Source organism: Triticum aestivum, chromosome 6D (genome assembly GCF_018294505.1).
Source record: "Triticum aestivum cultivar Chinese Spring chromosome 6D, IWGSC CS RefSeq v2.1, whole genome shotgun sequence".
In the NCBI taxonomy this organism is placed as follows: domain Eukaryota; kingdom Viridiplantae; phylum Streptophyta; class Magnoliopsida; order Poales; family Poaceae; genus Triticum; species Triticum aestivum.
Window position 1 is genome coordinate 330944508 of NC_057811.1, and position 8067 is coordinate 330952574.

General features: G+C 45.7%; 1 long non-coding RNA gene across 1 annotated transcript; it reads right to left on the reverse strand.

Moving 5' to 3' along the window:
* Positions 1-306: 306 nt before the first annotated feature.
* Positions 307-1358, reverse strand: LOC123141572 (uncharacterized). The gene is made up of 3 exons (XR_006470354.1): positions 1132-1358; positions 825-1040; positions 307-366 (listed from the first exon to the last, which is right to left on the reverse strand). It is a non-coding gene; the product is annotated as an uncharacterized lncRNA (long non-coding RNA).
* Positions 1359-8067: the final 6709 nt, after the last annotated feature.

The following is an 8067-nucleotide window of genomic DNA, read 5'->3' on the forward strand; positions in this document are numbered from 1 at the left end:
CTTCCGCCCAGAGGTGAGTTAAATCCTGAGTTACTACTCAATTGATATATATATATATATATATATATATATATATATATATATATATATATATATATAATCCTCACATAAACTCAATGAAAACACGAACCACCCCTCATCTACAAAGCATAGCAAACTATAACTACCACGATTTGCAAAAGACAGGAAGATAGCTCAACAGCATGGCCAACATATATAATACTCCTATACATGCATATATTCATAGTGTGATATAACTACATGCATAGAAAACAATAGGTAAAGGATGATCAACATGTAACTTGCCTTGGTTCTGGTTCAGAAAGTCACACTCCTGACAATAGCTCGTGTCGCACTCCGGACAATCTACACGTTTCACACAATTCAACAAATCAATCACCGGAACACGAAAAGAACCAAAACAAAACCAACAGCAAGGAAACCATTTTTAAAACTCAACAACAGAAGCTTAACAGCACCTAAATTGCACTACGGTCACAACGCAAAAAGAAACAATCGATTCCGATGAACGGTTTGAAAGTTACGGCCTCCGGAAGATTTGATTCAAATCCGAACGAATCCAAATTTGAAAGGTGTAGACATGTGCAAAGTTGGTGCTGTGATAATGTGCTGATTTTTGTGAGTGCACATGAAAAAGAATTACCTAAATTGGATTTATAGAATAGGAGTTATAGCTAATTGAAGTTAGAATTGAAAACTGAAAAAGAACAAAAAGAAACAAAATTCTCCTGGTCGGTTACTGTAGCAGCTCATGTAGCAACTGCCACATGGCAGTTCTTGATTGGCCGGGCGTGTGTGCTCACCCAAAACAGAGGAAAACGACGGTGGTCTCGGGCGTTGGCGGCGGCGCTCCTCCGGTGGGTCTCCGGCGAAGGCGAGGTGACGGGCGGAGGCGGCGTGGAGTGGCGGAGGTGGTGGTGGTGCTCAACGGCGGCGGGGCGTCCTCTGCGGGCGGTGATGACGACGTGAACAGCGGCTGTGCTCCGGCGGCGGCGGACGAGCTTGTCCCTCCTGCGATGCTGCGTTCTCGGCCACGAGAAAGTGTCAGACGAGAGAGGCTTTGAGAGGGGATTCGAACGAAGCAGGCGGCGTGGCTCTGCAAGTTCTTACGGCGACGGCAGCGTCCGGCGGACTTGGAGCTCCTCCGGCGAGATCCGTTTCGCCCTAGCTGCTGCGGACGAGGAAAGGACGGAGAAGGGGCTGCGGTAGGGTTCTTCGGGGTCCTGGGCTCGCGCATGATGTCCCTGGCTCGCACGGGATCGACCAGGCGCCGGATCGATCCGGGTCGGCCTCGGCGTGCGTGCGCGCGTGCGACGCGCGGTGTCCGGCTCGGTGGAGGGGATGAGCAGGGCGCGGGACCCGCTATCGGCGGCTTGAGGCGAAGGGTGGATCGGGCGCGGGTCGGGTGCGAGCGAGCGGGCGTACCGCTTCGCTAGGTTTAGCGGGCTGCGGCTGTTGCGCACTGGGCCGCGGCCGGTGGGCCGGTTGGCTGGCTGGCCGGCTGGCTCTGTTTTGTTTTTAATCAAAAACTACAGCAGTAGAACAAAATAAATAAAATAAAACACACAATATAAATTCTAAATAAAAATACCTAGACACACAGTCAAAAATAGCCCTACAGCTATAAACTACAGGAACACTTGTTCCAATACTAATGCAGTTTTTGTAAAATAATTTTGATGCAAAAGGCCACACAAACAGTAAAATAACACACAATTAAAATATTTTTGAGATTGAAAAAAAATTACCATAACATATTAGATGAACTGGAAATAATATTCTGCACATTATGAACATTTTTAAACAGGGGAGAAGACACGTTATCTCCACTCCAATAAATTGCCTTTGTTGCATAATGATTTGAATATTGCAGAAAGACAAATAATGCAATAAAAATATGATATGCATATGAATGATCTAATAACATCCTAATCTAGGAAAATTGGGATGTTACAGCCTTGTTGATTTAGACAGAGCTGGGGGGCGTTGTTGCCAATGAAAGCATGAATCAATTTTAATTTAACACCTTCTCACAACTTTGTCTTCAGTTGTGATGTAAATATTAGCTCTGATCTGCTAATCATTGAGATGCATTAGCAAGGAAGTTAGTTTTTTATTGTTTCCGAAAGAGTATCGATGGCAAGACACACGAAACAAAAGCTGAAAGCTCAGAGCATTGTACAATTTCATGTCGCTGGAAAATTATTTGTATAGTACATCAATTATGTAAACAAATGCTGGAAGCTTGATAGCATTGCCAGAAGCCTCTTCGGCATCGGGTCCATGTGCCATGCACAAAATTATACTCCTCCGTTCCAAAATATTTGTCTTTTTACAAATTTCAAATGGGCATATTTTAGAGTGTAGATTCACTCATTTTGCTTCGTATGGAGTTGAAATCTCTAGAAAGACAAATACTCCAGAGTATATTTAAGAACCGAGGGAGTAGTGCACAACCGCATGGGAGACTCAGCCCGGTCGTTGCGCCGCATTAATAGTGAGTAATGAGCAGCCAAATCATAAGCCCCACCTTTCCCACCGTAAGTTGCTCGGAAGAAGCAACCATCAATACGCTCTTCTTTGAATCTGCTCATACTACTCCATCCGTCACTGTTTATAGAGCGCGCTTCAAAAAAAATCTCTGGGACCAAGGCGACTAACGATCGGCGTGAAAAATAGCATTGGTAGTTATAGCACGGCGTCTATTACTAGAGGAAATAATGCGTACACACATGCATGCAGTGCTTCCACCCCGGGTACACACATGCATGCACTTACTCCACTCCGTAGTACATCGAGAGAAAATTGGGGACTTGATTGCGGTTACCACGCCCTAATTAATTGAGAATTAAACCAAACGCGTCTGAAGTCTCTCTGGTGGTGGAAATGCATGGAGAGAAATGCATCAGAATGAAGCGCGCCCTGTAAACTGTGACGGAGGGAGGAGTGTATGAAGGTGCAAAACCAAGTACGCATATGGCCAGTTGGTCAACGCACTTCCTCTTGGCATATCACTGACATGTGGGACCAGAGTGTGAGCAAACCGATCTCAATTGACGGCAAAATGGCCAACCCGTCGTTCCTTGAGATAGATGAGGAGCGAGAACACACAGACGGGCTCGCACGGAGGAAAAGATATATTCGAGCATGGTTGATCAATATCATCATTACATGTTCGATGTTTTTAATACTACTATTGGGCTGCCGTTTTCGGACCTTCTCCCGAATAAATGTGTACTTTATCAGAGATTATAATAAAATAAGAGTACAGACACTCCACCATGCGGTTCTAGTAGTAGTACTACTCGTACTACTAAACCTTGTGCTCGGCTCTTCGCCTCTTCGTGAAGTCGAACAATGATGGTACTCCGCATGTTGGGTACTACAGTGTATGCCTCTGGCAATCTGACACCGAATGAACTGATGCATGTCCACCGCCTGGGCGAGGGTAGGTTGCGTTAGTCAAAAGGCGTAAGCGAGCTTCACCTTGTCATGCAAGCTTCTCCTCATTCTGCGAGTTGACGAGACACACCAAAAAGTAGTCCTAGTCCATACTCCCTCCTTTCCGGTTAATATGGCTTAATCTTTTTTGCGGGTAAATGAGAGAGATTTATTCATATATATAAGCATTTTTAGGAAGATCATCCAAGAGACTGGTCACTAGGAAGCGAGGTACCCCACAAAAAAATAAGAAGGAAGCGAGGTGTTTCATCAAGCCGGCTCTCGGCCACATTCGGTTTATCACATTTTTAAAATATAATAAGAGTGCAGACGCTCCTCCATCCGGTTCCTAGTACAGCAGTATAGTACATACCTCTATAGTAGTAGTACTAGTACTAGTAAACTTTGCGCTTGGTTGTTCGCCTCTTCGGGAAGTCGAACAATAATAGTACTAGTATAGCTTCTGGCAATCTGACACCGAATTAACTGTTGCACGTCCACCGCCTGAGCGAGGGAGAGCTTGCATTAGTCAAAAGTTTCTCCTTGTCCTACGAGCCACTGCACGCAAGCTTCTCCCGTCCTGCAAGCTTCTCCTCGTTCGCCAAGTTGACGGGACACATCAAAGTAATGCTAGTCCATACTGCCTCCTTTCCGGTTAATACGGCTTAATTTCAGACAAGATAAATACACTGTCTGTCACTGTATATTTGTAAACATATGGTCAGTGGACTTCATAATACGCTCATTGCGCTCAATATATACATTTTCCGGTGTTTATACGGTCACTAGCTCACCCTAGTTGAGTATGTGTGTGCATGCATGTGTAGGTTGAGCACTTGAGCGTGACCGTGTGTGTTCCATCGTGTGCTCGGACATGCATGCATTAGGGCGTCGCACGCGTTTTTGCGTCCATGTGTACGTGTGACTGTTGCATGCATGCACAAGGTTGTAGTCCCTCACATTCACATGTTCATAAGTCAATGCTTTGTCAAAACGTTGCATGCAAGGTTTGATCATTCGTTGTTCACGCATGCATTCCCGATATTAATACGTTGGTAAAACCAATTTCTTGAGGAAAACGAGCCCATGCATTGAGTACAAAGGGGACCAATAAGCCAGGACAGAGGGAGTACCAGTAGTGAACCGGAAGGAGGGAGTAGGTACTAGTAGTACTACGTAACAACGTGCAGTAACAAAATTCCTCTATGCGCATCCTGTCTACGTGTCATGCAAGAAAATAGAGACAAGTACAAGTGAGACTCAGGAATGGTCATACATGTAGGGGCTGTACTGTAGGGGGCACTAAGGAGCAGTCAAATCACACAGTAAGTTAGTCGAAAGAAGCAACCATCATTTCACTCTTCAATGACGCGTACGCAATATAAAATGGTTGATGTGGAGAGAAAAAGAAAACCACTATATATACACTAGCAGGATCCTAAGCTACAAGCCTGCTTGCTTGGGTTGCTCTCTTCACAAGCATAGAACGACGGTGGCCACACCGCTAGTCACATATCCAGCCTGACCCCGCCGATGGGGGAAGGGAACAATGTTCTGCATAGACGCGGTCGACATCGGCGAGGGAGAAAACCCACAGTCGGTGCATCCCAATCGAGGCTCCCCGCGGTATGGGCTAATGCCGCGTCCCAAACACCCTTCTAGCTATAGCCTGACATCCCAGGTAGTACATCTTCCTTTTGGAGCCGGCTTGCTCCACTGCCGCAGCTCCCCACGTAGCTCCATCTCCATGTCGATCTTTCTCTACTTCTACCGGCTTCTATTTGTGATGAGTTTATTCTCATGAACTAGTGCCAGTACTATTATTCTAATCACACTTCTTCAATATCTTTGCCATCAGGGATGCTCAGCTCGATTTTAGTGGAACTGCATAAAAGCATCGTATGATCCGAGGGTGCCAGCCGTCTGTCCTTCGACAGGTTCTACCTAGCCAGGAAATTAAATCATGTTTAGGGTTTAGGGTTTAAGTCATAGTGACCCCATCAGTAGTTTTTCTTTTGTACACGCTCTCACAACTTTTGTCTTTAGTTGTGAAGTAAATATTGGCTATGATCTGTGAATCATTGAGATGCATCAGCATGCGCGTTAGTTTTCCTTTGTATTTGATGGAATCTTGTAACGGGGAAACCTTGGAGTAGGAATGAAAATGGAGTGGAAAGTTTCCGTTTTCTCCGGAGAAAAAATGGAAACGGAGAGAAACCAACGTTTCGTTTCGTTGGATCGCACCATCGAGCAAAACCAACGTTTAAATCACGTCTGTCGCGTTCGTGTCTCACCCTCCTCCATGGCTCCACCCCACACGATTGCTCTGTATGCCACTCACCGCAAAACGAGTATATGATAACTTTCTCGCCTGCTTGTCGATGGATCGTGCCATGGAGTACTAGCACTACTGGAAGAGATTGACGAGTTGGGGGAGGACAGCTAGCTGTAGCATGGACTCCCAAGAACTTTTTACATGCATGTTGTGGCTGGCTATTTCAACCTTTGAACGTGAAGCAGTCGCGTGCACCGGGAAGCGGCGCGGGCGACGCTCTCTCGTCCGGCGCGCCGCTTCAATGCCGGCGCCAGTGAGAGGTCACGTCCGCTCTGGCCGGGCATGAATGCGGCACTGACCATTTCGGGCGGGAAGCACACGCGGGTGATGAAGAGGGTTCGGGTTGGTCAGGAGCGGGCGTGGCAGTGATCCGAACGCCCGCAAACAAGAGATTATGTACGTTAATATTGTTGTGTGTATAATTAACAACGTAAATAATGTGCCAGTTGGACAAATATGATTGGAGATGGAGATGGAATTTCACGTAAACACGGATATGCATGTCTATGTCTATGTGTGTGTGCTCGACGACTCTCGCGACCTGGAAGCGGGGGTGTGTTTTTGATCGAGTTTTCTTTATTGGTACGTTAAAAAAAATTGTCCGCCAGTTTTCGTTTCTTTTTTCCGGGAACACGCGTATTCTATTTAAAACCACTGCTATGGAGAGATTTTTTTACTCCATTGTATATATAGCCTCTTGTTTGATAGGGTTTCTCGCCTCTCGCTCTCTCACCCTCTCCATATCAAAACAAGATGACAGTGTCCACTATATCTCTCTCCTCACCGGTGGTCACAGATCCGGCCGAATCCTGTCCGCTGCGGGAGGTGAGGAGGTGCAGCGTTGACGTTGTCGCCGTCGGCGATGGAGGAAGCCGATGCGCACCGTCCTCTCGGGGTAGGCGCTGGCGTGGATGAAGGTCCTCCGCGCCCTTGTTCGCTGCCTTCGTGTGGGCAGATCCCGCCTGCCCGCCTAAGCGACATCTCGCCCACCTGAGGTATAACTTCTTGTACTGGTCCAGCTCCCCAGGTCGTTGCATGCGGGTTTTCTTCTATGCGACTACTCCCCAGCTTCCCATGTACAGTAGTTAGGGTTCTTCAGCTGGTCCAACATCACCTACTATTATAGAGGAAATGCCACTCGAAAAGTTGTCCTGGTTGATGCCTCGGTGGAGGTATATATGTTCTTTCAACAAAAAGTACATGGTGGTTGTGCGGTCATTGTCCATATGCTCCTATTGCTGCTGCTAATCTAATACTATCACTGGTTAAATGAAGAAATGCTTTTTTTTCTCGGGTATCCTGGTTTAGTTCCCATCAAGATAATCATGATGCTTCTGTTTGTTGGTGTACTTTTCATTAATTCTTATTGACAATTGAGATGTCGCTATTAATCTTGTACCACTGCCAAAACAAAGTAACAACACTATATCCCTTTTTATATTTTTGCAAACAGCGATGTGTATCTCCATACCCGGGCATGTCTTCCTCAATTTTAGTGGAACTGCACAAAATTGGATGGCCATTGTAGTTCCGCCTCACTGTCCTCTGACACGTGGTTCTTCCTTCCTCGACCTTGATTACTGAGAAGAAACAGACCACAGTGAGGATTTGTCGAACTTCATAGGTGCCTTACCCAAACTTGATGCCAAATGGATGATGCATCACCACAATGACTTATCGATGCTCATGGTTGCACCTCATGGTTGCATCGGCTGGTGAAGCTGATCGATTTTCCACGAAAAACAAGTTGTCTTCCATCAGTGCTCTTTTCTTGTTACCCACAAAGATGATATCCTTCATCAGTTCACCTTGGTTGCGTTGGAGACGCAGTCGTCTTTCATGTTGGTGCAATTTTATCACACAATTGGCCATGAACCAAATGTTTCCTCGAAGAAGGATCTACGTTGGTACTAAGAGCATAAGTTTTGTATTGATTTCTAAGCCTTCTCACAACTTTGTCTTCAGCTCCCCTGTAATTTTATTTGTCCAGCTGTTAACTTTGATTAAGAAAATGGTGTGGACTAAAAACCCGGATGGACGTAGTAGCCATCCATTTTTATTTACTCTGCATATTAGATTTGACTGAAGTCAAACTTTGTAAAGTTTGACCAAGTTTAGGCCGAACACAACAAACCATAATTATTGAGAGAAGGCAAACTGTACATACTCTCAAACCTTTCTGATAATTGAAATTAAAATTCTTTATTTGTACACACTCTCACACATTTCCGATAATTTGGCGCATGTGTGGTTGTTCACTTAAGGGAGGG